The sequence below is a fragment of the Euprymna scolopes genome, chromosome 9 (genome assembly GCF_053919585.1).
Source record: "Euprymna scolopes isolate OS-2025 chromosome 9, ASM5391958v1, whole genome shotgun sequence".
In the NCBI taxonomy this organism is placed as follows: Eukaryota; Metazoa; Mollusca; class Cephalopoda; order Sepiida; family Sepiolidae; genus Euprymna; species Euprymna scolopes.
Window position 1 is genome coordinate 167,188,202 of NC_136490.1, and position 19,613 is coordinate 167,207,814.

The following is a 19,613-nucleotide window of genomic DNA, read 5'->3' on the forward strand; positions in this document are numbered from 1 at the left end:
AATGAGTTTATTTTATGTTTTAAAGTATTTTTAAGCAATCTAATGCGGGTGTCTGGCCCAGACACCCGCATTAGATTAGATTAGACACTGTCTGGGTGCCAAATACCTCCAGGTTTTCTAGAATTTCCCGCTAGATTGTAAACGAAATCTCCAGATCTAGCAGGAAAACCGCTAAATTGTAACACTGGTCACGTGACAGGAAGCGGTAATAAATAATTGTCCCTAAATAAAAAAAAATCGATACAAAGAAATCCAGCTATTTATCATAGAAAAATTAAGTATAATGTTATAATTAAAAAGAAATATATAAAAACACACATGGATATAGTAAACATATTATATCAAAACGTGGAAGCCATCGGTCCAGTGGTTTTTTAGACAATTTACTCCGAACGAACCAACATTTACATTTTTATATATATAGATATATATATATATATTCTACACAGAATATATATATATTCTATGCAGAATATATATATATATATATATAATTATTTTTTTTTTACTATAATAATTAAATATATATATATATATTCTACACAGAATATATATATATTCTACGCAGAATATATATATATATATATATATATATATATATATATATATATATATATATATATATATATATATATATATATATATACTAGCTATACCCGGCCACGCGTTGCTGTGGTTCCGTTTGGTGAAATGATTAAATTGAATGAATATAGCAAAATTAAAAAAAAATCTTTAAGGTATACTATTAGTTTTCACATCACGTCATGAAGTAAGTTACATTTTTAAATATGCAGATAAACAGCAATAAATAATTTGATTATTTGCATATAGATCTATCTTATTGGCACATAGATCTATTTCATTCTTATTAGAAATCATCAGTGCAACTCATCCGAATTAAATAATGAACCCATGCATAGATACGCTACAGCAAAGGTGATTTTCATGTTGTTGCTTCTTAATGTTTTGTATGAAGGACCAAGATTTACAAAGGGCAGTGTTATTAATCTTTCTGGAGTTGAAGTCCCACGACGAACTCATGCACAGATATGCTTCAGTGAAGGATGTATTTGATGTTTTTGCCTCTCAAATTCTTGATTGAATAATAATTTTGGAGATTGTCTTTTGGACTTCATTTTGATCCAGTTCCATAAGTTGCCATTTAATCTGAAGGATTTAATTTTCCAAAACTTGTGGATACACAATATTCTTAGTAGTTCCAGTTTCAGTGCAGATGAAGAGATTCTCAGGTTTGCCGACTCTAGAACATGCAACATATAATTGCCCCTGTGAGAAACAGTCAGTGTGTAAATATAAGCCACACAATTCTAAAGATTGTCCCTGTGCCTTGTTGATTGTGATTGCAAATGCCAAGCGAATAGAGAATTGCAATCTCCTAAATTGAAATGGCAGATCTGTTGGAATCATGGGAATGTGCGGAATTAAGACATCTTCACCTTTGAAAGGCCCTGTCAAAATTGTTGCTTCAATGATGTTGGTCATTAATTTTTTTACTGAAAGAAGTGTGCCATTACAAAGCTTAGGCTGGTTAATATTTCGCAACATGATAATTGGTACACCAATTTTCAATTGCAGTACATGTTGTGGAATCCCTGGCAAATCTAGTGAATTCAAAAACTCTGATGGATAATTGATTGCTTCGTCTGCTTCAACAACAGTGTCAACGGACTTGTATGTGACTAACTCAACATGAATGTTCAACTGAATACTATTGTTGAGTGCTTGGACATCTTTGTTCGTGGGTGCAAGAATAGCTCGTTCACTCAGACAACTGTGATTCATAAAGTCAATGTGGATGTCTGGGAATACGTTTTTAATTAATTCGTCTTTTGATGTAACTAAATGACAGAAGTTTTGTGGCAATTGAATTCGGCCTGAAGTCAGAGTAGCTAGCACTGTCCCATTCCCAATTTCCAACAATTGTTTTGAAAAGATCTCTGTTGACTGATTATTTTGCTGCTGGACACGCATATTTCTAGTCAAATTTAATGTCTTCACATTTTGCCAAAAAGTGGAGTATTTGAGGCAAGCATTTACTTCATCTGCTGGTGTTGATCGAGGAATTACAGGTAATGTTTGCCTGAAATCTCCAGCAAGCAATATTACTGCATTCCCAAATAATCTATCATTTCCCCGCAAATCTTGCAATGACCGATCAAGAGCCTCCAGTGATTTTTGTGTGCCATTGTGCATTCATCCCAAACAATAAGTTTGCATTTTTTCAATACTTTTCCCATACCTGATGTTTTTGAAATATTGCATATGGGAGTTTCAATAAATTGCATGTTTAAAGGAAGTTTCAATGCAGAATGAGCAGTTGTCCACCTGGTAGCAAAGTTGCAGCTATTCCAGAAGATGCAAGAGTTAAGGCTATGCCATTTTGTGATCGAATGGCTGCCAAAATAAATTTAATTAAGAACGTTTTACCAGTTCCTCCTGGCGCATCTAAGAAAAATATATCTCCCACTCCATTATTTACAGTCTGCATTATTTTGTTGTAAACGTCTGTTTGCTCAGGTGTTAGCTTGTTAATATTTGCTTGCACATACAACAAAAGATCATCTGTGTTGTAATTTTGTTCCCTACACAATTCTACATCAAAGAAAGCAGCAGCAGATCTAGTCGGTGAGGTCATTCCCAATTGTTTGAGGAATTTGTTTGCAATTTCTAAACACAAATTTTCAATTCTTATCAATGCCTCATTATAGATTTCTGATGTAAAATCCAGACAGGTATTTGTACTTTCATTGCTTATTTGATGAAAAATGTCTTCGGTCATGTGTGATTTATATTTCTCCCATAACTCAACAGGAGATGAAGGGAAGCAATTGGTCAAGATAGTTGCAAACAATGCACGAATTTGATTAGGATGTGATGTGTTACACGCCTCATTAATGCATTCATTCCAATGTCCGTCATTTTCCAATAAATTCAGAGCTTGACATGCACTGCGAAAAGTAGCATGTGTAATGCCATTGACAATTTTTAGTTGCTGGAATGATGTTGGACCAGGCACATTTATCAACAACATGCGAAGAAAGAAGCATTCATCTTGTTTGGGATGGATAGTATACAGTCTGCCTATTGTTTTTTCTTTGAATATTCCAGGTTGTCCGACTTGCTCTCTTCTTTTGCGCCATTCAAATGATTTTCTACTCTTATTCCATGTGTAATACTGAGGCACTTCCGAATAGAGGAGTGTTTTTGCAAACGTGTCAGTTTGACATAACATGAAGAAAGCCGTTAATGTTGTAGCAGGTGGATTCAAAGCTATCTGTTGCACATTTGAAGCTGTAAAGTAAATGCGCTGTCCATTTTCTAAATGTACTGATAAGTGAACAATAGCCGGACTTCGTTCATGTATTGGAAATGAAAGAATTCGCCATACAGCTTCATTGCTGCTTATGTATCTTCCAGCTTGATACTGTGCTATTTCATCAATATGTAGGCTTGCATTCAGATTATTGCTCTCTATTTTCAAGGCAAAAACTGCCATATCGCTGCCTTTATTCACATACTTACAAATGTATTTGATGGACTTTACAGAGTTACAGTATTCCACATTGATGTGCGATTTATAGGTTTTTGATAGCAAAGGTGAATATGGAACAACCACTCGATTATCAACTTGTATATTGCCATTTCGCATTTGTATGGTTGCTAATTTACCGCCATCTTCTACTGACCTTCTTTTGTATAAAGGATATCCATCATTTCCTGTAACTGTGTTGGTTAATAATGCTCGGGGATATCGCTTAGAGCATTTACCCTCTATCATGCATCGTGAATTTGGATTAAATATCCCGCAAGGTCCATGTATCATATTTTTTATGACAACTTCATGCAAATCTTTATCAATGTCAGCATCAGGTATTAGATATTAGATTGTCGATTTTGTTTGGATTGAGTTTGTTGTAGAGCCAGATTAGTATGTGGAAGTGTGGTAATCCTCTCTTTTGCCATTCCACTGAATACATCCAGCAGCACACAGATCCAAATACTTTATGTTTTACAATGAAACTTATTAGTGATTTAAGCTTTTGTCTGAAAACACGTGCTGTAATATCATGCCTATCTACCGATGATTGCCCAGGAAGTAAGAGTTGCTGTATTTCATTCCACGCTGGGTTGCATGTAAATGTAATGAATAGGTCAGGACGGCCATACTGACGAACATATGCAAATGCGTCTTGAGTGTACTCATGCATATGACGTGGACTGCCTAAATACGAAGATGGCAAAATTGTTAGTCTTCCAACGTTGGTTGTATTACCATCATTAACAACTGCATCACGCAAATGAACATATTCTTCAGAATGAAGTTTTGACTGATTCAAACGGATGAACAGCAAACGTTCAGTTTCAATTTTTGCATACATGTCTACAATGTATTGGTGGAATAATTGGCGGCATTTCAGAATGTGATTGTTTTCGTTCTCTCGAATCATTAATCGGTACGAGTAATAGTTCATTGCGCTGCATTTCTTATTTGTTTCTTCGCCACTAACTGGATTTATCATGTTAATATGGAAATGATATCTATCAGCACCATCCCAAAAAATGATTGGATATTGCAGGGCATCGTAGCATCGATGAGTTTCAGCAATGTTTGTCAATTGATCATTCCTCCTATGAAGAACAATATCCCTTGGTTGAAATTGATCTCCAACTATAACAATTGCCACTTCATCTATAGTTGGAGCATTGAATCTTTACACGTGTTCTCCAGTAGGCGTTTTGTCAGCATGAATAACAATCTTGTGTGTATCCGATGGCATCATTTCAATTGCAGTTTTGAATAAAAGCACTAAATTGTTTTTATTATGGAGCATGTCTTGCAGTTCGGAGACAATGGACCGTCTTATACTGGTTGAAATTCCACAGCGTGCATTCAGTTCATCATTGTTATCACCGATGAAATACATTTGTAGGAATTTATGTTGACCCTCTGGGTATTGAAGCAGAGATTCAACTTTATAGTAAATTTGTCCTTTTACTTTAAAAGTTGGCATGAATTGAGCTGTAATGGTTTCTGCTGCGAACGACGTCATTTGGAAGCATGAGTTGTATTTCCTGATGTCTGATAAAAAATGCTTTGATTCAGCAGTATATCCAGCAAGCAAAGTTTTTAATGGTTCTGGTGGATCTTCCAGTTGACGTAGTTTAATTTTACCGGCTGCACAACACATTCCTTTAGTTTCTCCCTTATATTTAAGAGCCTTGCAATAGGGACATACTTCAGTCATAGTGCCTATGTGAACATGGTGGTTCAAACTATAATCCTTATTAGGGTTGTAGTGAAATGCTAGGCGATCCCAATTCCAGGATTGTTGAGCATGGAGTCGTGTTTGGCGCTGATCTGCATTTCCTCGTTGACGTATTTCGGCATGTCTCAGCCTCTTGCGTTCATTACGTTGTGAACGAAGCAGATCTGTAGCCGCATTATGGGATTGCTGTACGCGCAACCTTGCCTCCTCAAGTCTGGCTGCATGTCGATCTGCTGTTTCATTGGCACGTACTTGAATCATCCTTAGTCTACTATTTTGGTTTGCAGATGCCCGTTGTTCAGGACTTTGAGTGGCAAGTAATTGCCGTAGTGTTTCTGCATTGTGAGTACGACGACCTATGTTTGATCTTCTTCTGAGTGGCATTTTAAAGAAAAGAACTGCAGCGAAATTAACAATAACGTTTAGTAAAAGTGGACTTTTTTAAAATAGGGAACAGGATAAATGATTTTGGAAAAGAGGAATCTGTAAAATAATTTGATCGTTGCTTAAATGTAATGGGCCTCTCGACAGCTATAGGCTCAATTAAGGCCAATTTTTATTTTTTATACAGTTCAGTACTTTTCCTTCCGTCCAAATAGATTTGAAGAAATAATAATTTCTTTTTTTTTTTTTTTGCTTGGAGCAAAATATTTAATGTGTTTTTTTTTTTTTTTTTGCTTATTTATAATTGAGCTGTATGGTAAATTTAGAGCAATTCCTTTTTTTTGTATGTATTCCTGTAATTTTCCTTTTGTCAAAATAGATTTGGAGAAATAATTTTTTTGAAAATTCTTCTTGTCCTTATTTTTAATTTAGCTGTTTATTTATTAATTTATTTTAGTCAATTAAGGCCAATTTTTTTATCTTGTGTCCAAATAGATTTGGAAATAATTTTTTTCCGAAATTTTCTTTTTGCTTATTTTTAATTGAGGAATCTGAAAATAGATTTGAAGCAATATTTTTTTATTTGTTTTTTTTTCTTATATCTTTTGCTTATTGTTAATTGAGCTGTCCGGTCGATTAAGAGAAATTTCTTTTTCTTTGTTTGTAGCCCTGTAGTTATCTTTGCGTTAAAATAGATTTGTAGAAATGATTTTTTGTAATTTTTTGATTAGTTTCATTAGAGGAATCTGAAATAAGAGAAGTATGTAAAAATATTTGCTCGATTGTTTTCTCAAATAATTAGCTTATTGAGAACTTATGTTCAAATAAGCACAATGTGTAGAAATATTTTTTATAAATTTTCCTTTTTGTGCTTATTTTTAATTGAGCTGTAACATCAAATAAGGCCAATTATTTTATATGTACTTCTGTACATCTTGTATCCAAATAGATTTGGAAATAATTTTTTCCTAAATTTTCTTTTTGCTTATTGTTAATTTAGGAATCCGAAAAAAGAGAAATCTGAAAAAGATATTTGTTTGATTTATTTCGCAATGTATTGGCCTGTCGACAAATGTATGGTCAAATAAGGCCAATTTTTTTTATTTGCGGCCAAATATTAAAAAAGTGTTTTGTTGTTTATTTTTAATTGAAGAATCTGAAAAAAAGAGAAGTATGAAAAAAATATTGGCTTGATTGATTTCTCAATTTATTTATCTGTGGAGATATGTATGGTCAATTAAGACCTTTTTTTGAATATGGTTCAGCAAATTTTCCTTGCTTACAAATAGATTTGTAGAAATATTTTCGTTTTTTTTTTTTTTGCTTATTTTCAATTGAGGAATCTGAAAATCTTTTCTTTGCTTCAAAATAGATTTGGACCAATTTTTTTTATTTGTTATATTTTTCTTTTTTTTTTGCTTATTGGTAATTGAGCTGTATGGTCAATTAAGGCCAATTTAGCTTTCTATGTGGTTCTGTAGTTTTCTTTTTGTCCAAATAGATTTGGAGAAATGAATTTAGTTTTCAAATAGTTTTATGTTTTAATGCCTGTTTTTAATTGAGGAATCTCCTGGAGCGATTTCTCAATTTATTTGCCTGTATGGCCAAGTAATGCCAATTTTTTTTATGGTAATTCTGTAATTTTGTTTGCGTCCAAGTAGGTTTGATTCTTTGTTTCTGCAAGTTTTTAATTAAACAATCTGAAAAAAGAGGAGACTGAAGAAAAACATATGCTTGATAGATATCGCAATATAATCAATTGTTTGGCCAGTCAACAGCTGTATCGTTATGTAAGGCCAAGTGTTTTTTAGTAAACAGATGGCTCGTACGCTATTTAAATAAAAAAATGGAATTTTGGAATGCGAGATGCCGTTAAAAAACAAATGTAGAAATAAGATTGACTGCAAAAAAAAAAAGAAACAGCAAATGAATTAGTAAGAAAAACGAAATAATTTGTAAATCCTGTAATTCGAGATAAGTTCAAATATGAAGTTATTTAGACAGATTTACCGAAATAAACTTACCAAGAATCACCTGTAACACGTGGAAAAGAATAAAAATGGGAGGGGGGGGGGCAAAAATGCGGTAAGTTTTTACAGCAAATGAAATCGATCGAAGCAAATGGATGCTATTAATATTTTTAAGAATTAAACAAATTTATTTGAGGTAGGCTTGGTTTTAATCAAAATGCTTGGAATTTAAATTTAAAAAAAAAATGTAATCTTGGAATTTAAATAAAAAAATGGAATTTTGGAATTGAATGAAAAAAAAAGCAGCGAATGAATTTTTATGGAAAAAAAGAAACTTGCCAAGGAATTTGTTGAATATCAGAATAAAAATAAAAAAAATGAAAAGAAAATAAACGGAAAGAAACACGTGAGGGAGAAAGCAAATGAATTCGATCGAAACAATTTTTAAGAATTAAATTTATTTTAGGTAGGCTTGGCTTTAACCAAAACACTTGTAATTTAAATTAAAAAAATGAATTAGCACAAATTGCCGGAAAGTGGTTAAATCCTGTAATTCGAGATAAGTTCAAATATGAAGTTATATATATAAAAAAGTACACCAAATGAAATCGATCGAAGCAAATGGATACTATTTTTTTGGATTTAAATTAAAATGGATACTATTTTCTTGAAATTTAAATAAAAAAAAAAATGGAATTTTGGAATGCGAGATGCCGTAAAAAACAAACAAACAAATAAAACTTATTTTTTGATGGATGAAATAAACAAATGAATTACAAATGTAAATTTTGGATAAACAAATGAAATAAAAAATGTAAAAATAAGAGATGCCTATTATACTTAGCGATGTAACACTGAAAATGTTGTACTGCCAAATCATCAAATCGTAGTGAAATCATTCCCACGTGCATTCTACCGGAAATAAAATTTGACCACAGGTTCGCATTTAAGAAAAATATTTTAATTTTATTTTATATATTTTTATAATTTGGGATGTTAATTTATAGACTTCTGAAGCTTTCAAATAAATTGGTAATGTACAAATATGGTTTTATTGATAACGAACGAACCCAGAATTACATTTCTAATTCGAAATTCGAAATCGTCAAATCGTCGTGAATTGCCTGTAAACCGGAAATAAAATTGAACATAGTTCTGCATTTACGAAAAATATTTTTATTTTATTTAATGTATTTTTATAATTCGAGAGGTAAATTTATTTTAATAACATAAAAACAACCCTCGACTCTAATGATGGGTTGTCTGAAAATTTCAAATAAATTGGTAACGTTGAAATATGGTTTTATTCACTTTTAACGAACCAAATTTACATTTTTATATATATAGATATTCTACGCAGAATAAAGTTAGGTCATTTTCTGGAGACAACAGAAGACTGAAGATAGATTATTCTTTCGTAATAAGCAAACATGTAAACACTCATTTCCCGATGAGTAGGTTGAATAAGAGGCGCATGAGAGAGGAACTAATGTACTTATATGTAAATGCAACACTCAAAGAATAAAACAATAAAATCGATTATTTATAAATAAATACAATTAAATAAAATAATAAAAATCAGAATCAGTATTTAATACGTTCAGAATATATTCAAAGAAAAGTCATTTTATTTTCTAACATCTTTGCGCAACAGATGGTGAACCATCGATTATACGTTTTCATTATAGCTTTATCAGTTTCTTGAACAACAATGTACTTGCTACGCTAACAGTGAACACTGAAATCAATCTGGCAGCATCTGGTAGCAGAAAACTTTAGTGGTTAACTTTATAAATCGATAAATTCTGTTATCACGACAGGAAATAAAATCAATCCACATTCGCCTAATGCCAGACAGTTACAATATCTTTGCATTCATAATAATGAAAACTTTGATAATTTATCGCTTCGTCTAGGAAGTAGATGATTGCCAAAGGGAAATTTATTTAAAAGTTTTTACTCTCTGTTGAATTTAGTTATAGACTTTACCAAGATTTTTCATTTTGTGGACGATTTTAATTTTGAAACAGCAAATATCTCATTGCTTATGTGTCAGGTCGATCTACACAGTAAAATTAATTTGCCAAACTTATCAGATTCGCATTTAATTTTTAATAATTTATGTTATTAAAATTCATACTTGTAAATGCTTAAAAGAGATATGTCTGATAAACCCCCTCTTTTTCGCGTAAAATACTTGATCATCAATTGTTTCTTGTATGACAACAAGTATAAGTTTGCGTCCGAAATTCAATGTAGACCCTCCTCCCCCGGTCCCGACAGAAATTCTACAGTTTGACAAGATACAACAGAAGAAAGTCGGAGACAACATCGACTGATGTTTTTTTTTTAAAATAAAATTCAAGATAAGAACAGAAGAATAATACACATTTTTAAGAAATCCTATTAAAACTTTAAGGTAAACAAGTTTCTGTTTTCTATGCAAAAAAATTGAAAGAAATTGAAGATATATTTCATTGATTTGCACCATCACATTTTATAGAAGTGATATACGGCATAACCACGTTGACATATCGGTTCATTCACGTTAAGTAATGATGAGTTTGGCCAGTAAATGGATGGTCATTTGGGAACATTAGGCACAGTATGTATTGCGCTGGGACATAGAAATTTCTAGCAAAGTATCAGCGGGCAGTTGAAAAGCACTGGGATAGATACACTTTAAGTCTTCGTTAAGACATGGATTCATGAGAAAGAAAAATGCTGATGTAAAACCTGAGGACTACTGTCTGCTCTTTTCTTGTGGTAACCATTTTCACAAACTGAGATTAACAGTGGTTCCAAAATGTGTAGATCATACTACACAAAATCTTTATCAGTATAAAACACATTTGTGTGGATTTCGGACAACTTCGTTGCTTGAATCTTACACAAAAGTCCATAATAGAACCGGGTTTCAGTTATTTGCAAATTTGTGTGAATTCTTGAAAGTAATGCGTAAAAGTTGATCTGCACTATTGCGCATTGTTCGAGTTGATGAATTGGCTTTTGAGGAGTTAATAAATGAGCGTTATGTTGTCAGGGTCTGTCGTGCAGTAAGTCGACATCAGCGATATGAACAGATCTGCACTGTAATTAGAGAGTTGCAAATTTGAAATGATGGCTTTTCATTGTTTTCGTTCAAATTGAAATCTCCGCGTCTTAACGAATAACATAATGAACATCTTGCAGTTGATGAGTTTTATTAACGCATATTAACAATCAGTATTTATTCAATAACAATATTAAGTCAATGTTGTTGCTTGTAGGATTAGTGGTCCGATGTCATCCGAGAAAGTATATTTAATCAGGAAATTTCAGGTTTTAACATTAAACCACAGGAATGAAGTGAAGTACACATATTGTTAATATTTATGTATTCTTGAATATTTCGTATGCTTATAAAACACGCAGCATTTACAGTATTGATTGTATTCATCATGTAGTGAATTTTAAGCAATGACGCCTGGCAGAACGTATCCCTCTCCAGGCATGGCCACATCCTACTTCCCCAACTCAGAAGTTCGCCCTAGCCACAGGCACTTAGCCGTTGAAGCTCTTCTTAACCCCTTCCGCCCTGGTCGGTGATTTGCATCTTGAAGATCCTTCGTCCAGTGATGCAGTATAAACACTACACCCTCACATGGTTTAGCCCACCAGCTGAAGTGATGAACCAGCGTGTGACGCTTGGAGTCAGCACATGAGAGATTCAGAGGATGGATGAGCACGAGTGATGCCTGTTCTCCTTACTAGGTAGGGGCAGCTGTCGAGCAACAAAGGTACTACCTCTATGCAGATCCCCCTACACCACAAAAGAAGATCTTCTCGCCACAATCAGGAGGTGTAGACTAAAATGTTTGGACATGCAACAAGAGGAGAGAAGCTTACTAAGACAGTGCTCCAGAGAACAGTCAGAGGAGGAAGACAGAAGAAGAGATGGGAAGACAATATTACAGAATGGACAGGATTGAAGCTAAAAGAGGTGGGCAAACGTGCTGAGGGGATAGAGAGGACTGGTTAACAGGTCATTTTTAGTGCCCCAACCGCAACCGCCATGGGAAAGGTTAAGGGTGAAGAAGGATTTTAGAGTAAATTTATATGTAAAATGTCTAAAAATCTAAAATAATGTGTGTGTAATAAAAAAAAAAACGTTAAAAAAATATTAATGTGAAATTCTTCATTTGTGCAGAAAAAAACGTGTATTTGTTTTGTTCATGTTGGAAAATAGCCGAGATTTTTTTTTTAAACAAAATCGAAACAATATCGAAATATTCTGGAACTAATATTTATTCCGACTAAGATATACAACGACGCTGTGATTTTCTAGCATAGTCTTGAAGGTGTTTACAATTCACTAATATAATTGGCAGACATCTTTTTGTGTGTTTCTACAAACAATAATTTATACATTAATGTATTATAGAACATAAAATTTATTAATAAACAGAAAGTAAATTCAAAACAATTATAAAAACTTTGTCTTATTCGCATTAACGTAAAGACCAATGCCATTTGCAGACTTTTCTTGCTCATGTGACAACGCTTGCGCACCAGCAGTGTTATCCGTGAAAAGAGCTATATCGTCTGCGTAATCTGTATCAGTTATGTATGCTGATGGATGGCGTTTGCTTTTGCATTCATTTATGGTGAAACAACATGTGTCGTAGAAGTGCAAAGTACACAATCAAGGCAAAATGAAAAGAAAAGGGGCCAGAGTGTCTCCTTGAAAACCCCCGGTGTGAATGTCAAAGAATTCAGTGTCACCATCTAACAATCTGACTATATAATCTCTTAAATTCTTCAAAATGGAAGTATAAGAAGTTCATATAAGTGTTGTATCTTTGCCAGGAAATTAATGATCAATGCTTCGTCATGGTCCCAAATGATTGTTAGAATTAATTATCAGCAGAGGGCTGAACCCTTGCGTTCTTTTGAGGTGATGAATTTGTACTTCGACTGCACTGAATGGGGTTTAGTCGTAGTCATTAATTCGGGTTTCAACCTGTATAGCCAGGTTTTGGAAAAAATGAATGAGCACTTGGTGCAAGTGCCTGAAAAACAGATTATCATATGAACCTTTTATCCTAAACCAATAATAGCCAAAGCCACAAGAAAAAAAATTGACTATACTCTATTTTGTATGTGTGAATTGTTAATGCATGCAAGTTGGAAAATGAAATTGTTTCCTTGTTTGTAACAAGTTCGAAATGTGAACTATATATATATATATATATATATATATATATATATATATATATATATATATATATATATATATATACATATATATAAGGCAAAGTGAAAGCAAGGGTAAATTCAATCTAATATAAACACCAGTATTTATATATTGATATATTAATGGAAGGTGACTCATTGGTTTTTCTATTTCTATATTTCTCTTTTCTATTCAACTGAAGATCAACCTTGCTATGTTTGGAGTATACTGATTGAATGAACAATTTTTATCAATTTGAGCTGATTTTTATCATTTTTTCTTACCGGATTATATTGCCCACTTGATTTTAAATTCTGACTATTGGATTCCTTTTACAGAATCTCTTTTTCGCTTTTCGGATAATCATTGAAAGAGTTTTCAAATACGCAGGAATGTTATTCCCGGTTTGTTTTTGTTCTTTCCCATATTTTTTTTCACATTTCTTCACACGTTTCCTAATGGACATGAACATTTTGTAATTTATGACTATCATAAATTGTAGTTTCATCTAATGTCTTAACCAACAAATTCTAGCCGAGCTACAAATAGAATTTTTTTCTGTTCTCTGATGAGAAGAATAGCAAGAAAAGCATTCTTTGAAACAATTCGGAATAAGGATTTTGAAAATGGTTTTTGGGAGTATTTTGTCGAATACTAAATTTAATAGTAAATTTTAATTTACAGTTTTAATTTGCTTTCTCTTATATATATATATATATATATATATATATATATATATATATATGTGTGTGTGTGTATACATATATATATATTTATGTATATACATGCATATATATATTATATATATACATACATATATATATTTATATATACATGTATATATATATATATATATATATATATATTTATATATAAAATGAAAATTACAATTGAATTTACCAAAATGATCCAAGATGGTAAAATTAAAGTAAATTATAAATATTAAAGAATTAATATTTATAAAATTATCTCAGCCAGATATTAAAGCTCGCTAAAACCAAATAGGAAATAGAGCTTATAATATGAGCAAACAGTTAATAAAATATGTTAAAAACACTTTGAAATGAGTTAAAAACATATTTAATGCGAAAAGGAAACACTAGATAACAATTATTAAGAAAAGAATATCAAACCACATTTCCTCTTTTAACAACCATAATTCTAATAATAACCAAGGAACTTCTCTAACCACTTTAATTAAAAAACTTAACTCTAACAATACTCCCTTCTCAATGAAATGGACTATTATAAAAAAATGTTAAGTCTTATACTCCAGGCTCTAAATCATGTCGCCTCTGCACAACCAAAACTATAACTATAATTACTTCCCCTCGAAGTAACAATATAATAAATTCTAAAAATGAACTGATCTCTTTCTGTAAACATAAATCCAAATTTAATTATAGCAATTTTGAAATTACATAGTTATTACGTTTACCCTTTATATAGATAAAAAGATTTTTCTTTAACTTTATCGTTTTTCGACATACTTCTTAAGACTTTATAATTTAATAATCATTTCTTTTAATTCTTATCTCTTCTTTGCATGGCCGATTTTTTATCTGCATTTTCTGTTTTATTCTTTAAACTTTCCTATCTATCTAATATATCAATCTACCCACACTTTCATTTTACTATATGCATTTACTTTTTAAGTTTTACATTTGGATTTTACGGTCACTGGATTTTTTATCTTCTACCAGACTATCCATTCGTGTGTAATCACATTTTTCTTTACCATATTCCCTCTGCTTCACTTTTTTTGCTTTCAAGTAAGATCTTTGACTTACTTGTTATTTCATCAAATACTTCTGCATGCAAAATCCGATCCCGCAGTTTGCTAATTCCTACCCTCTGATGAGAAGGAAAGTATTTCTTCGAAACTCCGTGGATTAAGGACTATCCATTTATCTAGTGTTTCCTTTTCACATTAAATATGTTTTTTAACTCATTTCAAAGTGTTTTTAACATATTTTATTAACTGTTTGCTCATATATTTATATATATATATGTATATGTATATATATATATGTATATATATATATATATATATGAACAAATGATTAATAAAATATTTTAAAAGACATCTTGAAAAAGAGTTAAAGACATATTTAATTTTAAAAAAGGAAGCACAAGATAAGTGGATAGTCCTTAATCCGCGGAGTTTCGAAGAAATACTCTCCTTCTCATCAGAGGGCAGGAATTAGCAAAATGCAGGATCGGTTTTTGCATATAAAAGTATTTAATGAAACTACAAGTAAGTCAAAGATCTTACTTGGTTAAAAAAGGGTGAGGTAAGGGGAACAGGAGGCAAAAGAAAATTTTTTTGGCAAATACAAAAAGAAAAGCACTAAAAATTTACCATAACCGAAACCGAAACCGAGACCATTCCTTAAATAGCCAGACACACAACAGACAATTAACATTACCAACTAATAAAAACAACGACACAATCTATAAGAACCTAAATAAGACAGGCATTCAAATAACAAAACTAAACTCTTTAACAATTAGGGATCTAACACGTAAAATTATAACTAATACCAATATTAACACCAAAGCCGGAATATATTCCATACCCTGCCTTGATTGTGGAAGAATATACGTAGGAGAAACTCAACGTAATTTAAATAAAAGAATATATGAACACAAAAGAGATGTAAAAAACAACAATACACTCAACGCCATATTTTGTCACATCATGGAAAACGACCACCATTTTGATTTTAACAAAGCCACTTTCCTTAAACACATACATAACAGATCCACACGACGTTTAATTGAGTCAGCTATAATCTCCCATTCCAGCAATATAATTAAGCAAAGAAAAGGTTTTTTCCACGTTGCTCCCTTTCTGTCGAAAATAATTATTAAAGAAAACAACTTAGACACCGGTTAAACGCGAAAAAAAAAAAAAAAATTCGTAATTTCACTTAATTTTATTTTTATTTTACTTATTTACTGTATTTTATCATTATCTATTTTTAGACTCCATTTTATCACCTCCTATTCTTATTTTTAGACACCACCTTTTAAGTTACTGCGATATTTTATCCCAATTCAATTATTTCTAATTTAAAAAAAAAAAAAAGATTCTTTCGTAATCTCGTGTCATTTTATTTATTTAATCTATCACCGCTATATTTCCAAACACAATTTTTAATCTCTACGATATTTTATCTTTTAGACGTAATCCACTACACTAGTTTACTCTAATTAGTTCTTCTCTCATAAAATGTATATACATGTATACATGACATCTAATTTACATAAGGAAAACACGCTGCTCTCCCCATCATTATATATAGCCCCAATCCTCCGACTCTCTCGTCAATGACCATCCCTCTTGAAGAAGCCCGCATAAATCGGGCGAAACGTTGAGTATCCAGGTCCTTCCACCTCCATTTTATTTCATATATATATATATATATATATATATATATATATATATATATATATATATATATATATATATATATATATATATGGCATCATCAAATAAAATAAACGTTGTTTTTGTCTATTAATTCCATTTTCGATCCTTTCCAACTTCTGAATAACAGTGTTCACTTTTGGCGTGAACTGGCTGATGTAATCTCAATATTTATTCCAAGTTCGAGTACTTTCCAATTCTTCAGGATTCACCGTCAGGGATAAATTAATCTAACTGGTTTTGAACAAGTTATAAAGTTTTTTTTCTCATGGGTTAATTATTTTATTTATCCATTTTTATTGGTTAAAATTAATAGCATCCTGAAATGTTTGCAAAGCTATTAAAATACACACACACACACACACACACACACACACACACACACACACACACACACACACACACACACACACACACACACACACACACACACACACATATATATACACACACACACACACATATATATATATATAATCTGTACAAATATATTTTCTTATAACATATACCAATCCTTATTTAAGAAGCTCAATGTAATTACAGAGCGATATAGTGAATAAATGACAAGAAACTATTTTCCAAAATTCATGATGTTGACCATTTTATAATTTATTCCTTTCAGTTTACTTTTAAAATTCTCGACAGTATCTGTTTCGTAGCGCAAAATCAATCACTTAATTATTATATGAATCAGTGAATTTATTATGCCCTTAACTTATCAGAAGAAATAGCAACAATCAATTTGCCAAAAGGAAATAAATGTGATTTGATATGATTAAGATCCGAAAATTGGAAAAGAACAGCAAATAGATTTAATATGTTCCATTACGCCATTTTGAATTTAAAAAATAAAGTCACTGCAAAATTCACCTTTCGTCTACCTTTATTTACAAAGCCATTTGGCGGAAGTGACGTCCGACATATTTTTAGCTACGGATGACCAAAACTGTAGAGAATGAAACCGTTTTTTCTTTTCGAGATAATATTTTTTCTTCATTTATCACTTTGAAATTTTATTCAACAATAAAATGATAAACCAATTTACAATTCTATTTTTTATGTATGTAAAAATTTGTTAAAAAATTCAAATAAAGTTTATAATGTAATTGAAAAAAAAACACATCTTTTTTTTTTAAATAAAAGTAACTTTAATTTTAAAATTTCGATATCGACGTTTACCTAACTTTTATTATAAACTTTTATTTATAAACATATAATTGGCGGGGGGGGGAACAGTTCATAAATAATAATATAAAAAACAGTCCATTGAGTTCAAATAAAGACTGTTTGAATAAAACTTCTAAAAAAAAAAAAAAAAAAAAGGTTCATTCTATACAGTTTTGATCATCTGTAGCTAAAAATATGTCGGACGTCACTTCCGCCAAATGGCTTTGTAAACAAAGGAAGACGAAAGGTGAATTTTACCATAGTCACTAGACCCATATATAAGCCTGACAAATTCCAGTGTGGACGAAACGCAGAATATTCTGTGTAGCTTAATTGCCATATATATTTTTCTAACTTACTATATACAGGGTGACCCCCAAAAAAACAAAAGCTAAATGGAGGCCATCTAGAACATATGCTGTAGAACGGAGAAAAAAAAAGGCCAAATACCCTAGTGCTTTTATGTGATGTTTTGAATATAATAAACTGGTTATGACCAAAATTTTATTTCATTCGGACAAAACACTGAGAAACAGGGGCCTGTTGGGGTGCATTGTTTTGGGGTCATCCTGTATATATATATATATATATATATATATATATATATATATATATATATATATATATAATATATTTGTAGTCAACGACATACAGTTCTGTTTCGTTGTATCACAACTCATCAGTGCCGCTAGACTAGCACCTATCCGAAGCTGAGGATCGAACCTACAACCGTTGTGATGACAGTCGGCAGTTCTACCCCTTCACCACGGAAGCGGTGCCCGCAACTAATCTGTCCGAATGTCTATTTAAATAAACATCCGTCCGCTACTTTTAAAGTGCTCAAACGATTGTTAGTAAACAAACCGCGAGCTTCGCATTTTTCAGCCAACTGTGTGTGTGTGTGTGTGTGTGTGTGTGTGTGTGTGTGTGTGTGTGTGTGTGTGTACGTTTATGTCAGGTCATGTCATATGCTACTGGTACCATATAACCCAGTACTACCTGCCTCATGGTCGAGTAACCGGCGACTAAACTGGTTCCCCCACCAAACTTGTTTGGTGAGGAGGGTCGCTAGTCTTCCTGAAGGATTAAAAACAAGACCTTCCAAAGGGCGAATAAACCCTTTTTCGGGGTCAACGGCCAACTAGCACCGCGTGTGTTTGTGTGTATGTATGTGTGTGTTGGGGTGGAGAGGGCTCCCGTAAGCCGTGGGAAAGGCAACCTTTCTAGGAGAAGCAAATCTCTGATTTAAAAAAAAAAACATAAAGCCGGAGACCAGTACCCGCATTAAGCTGGTCTGCAGTTTAACTTTTTGCTGGCTATTTTGCTCTTGCTTGTGTTTGGATCTCAACATTTTGAACCGAGAGAGAGACTTAGCTGTCGTACAAAGCTAAGACTCTGTAACATCATGTGTATAGATACTCCCTCAGGCATTTGTCTATTAAAATTGTCCTGTGGCAATGGAAGTCATTTTTGGGCTCATGGACTTTTAAGTGTCTGAGGGAGTGGAACTCGTCTGACAAGACGTTGCAATCATCATGTATGTACGTATATGGGGTCTATGCGTGTTTTCGTCCATAAGTGTATCAGTCTGAATGCGTGAAACAGTGTCTGATCAGTAGACTATATAGACAATATATGTATATATGCTTAACTTTGTTTTGTCAGTGTAAGAATAACTGCATAACATTATATGAATATATAAATGAAGTACTTCAGTCAGTAGTGTGTTTATATGTTGCTTTTTGTCAATGCATGTGAATATGTGTAGTGTCGATTTAAGTGATTGTAAACTGTTAGTAATATCTTTACACGCTTGCCCCCACATCTCTCAGATACTTCTGGGTTTTACTGGGTGGAAAAAAGAATATTGGCATGAAAGTTTTATAGACGATTTGTTTGATGAATTTGTTTGCAGACGTAATTGAAAACATGTCATGTGTAATATACGGATGGGAATTGAAAAAGAAAAATATTACACTCGAGGAGAATTACTTTGAAGAGAGAAACCATGCAGTTCGTTTATTGGAATATAAATACCTTCTGTGCGACACCAGTACAACGTTAGTTTTCAGAAGTATATATATATATATATATATATATATATATATATATATATATATATATATATATATATATATATATATATATAGTGTGTG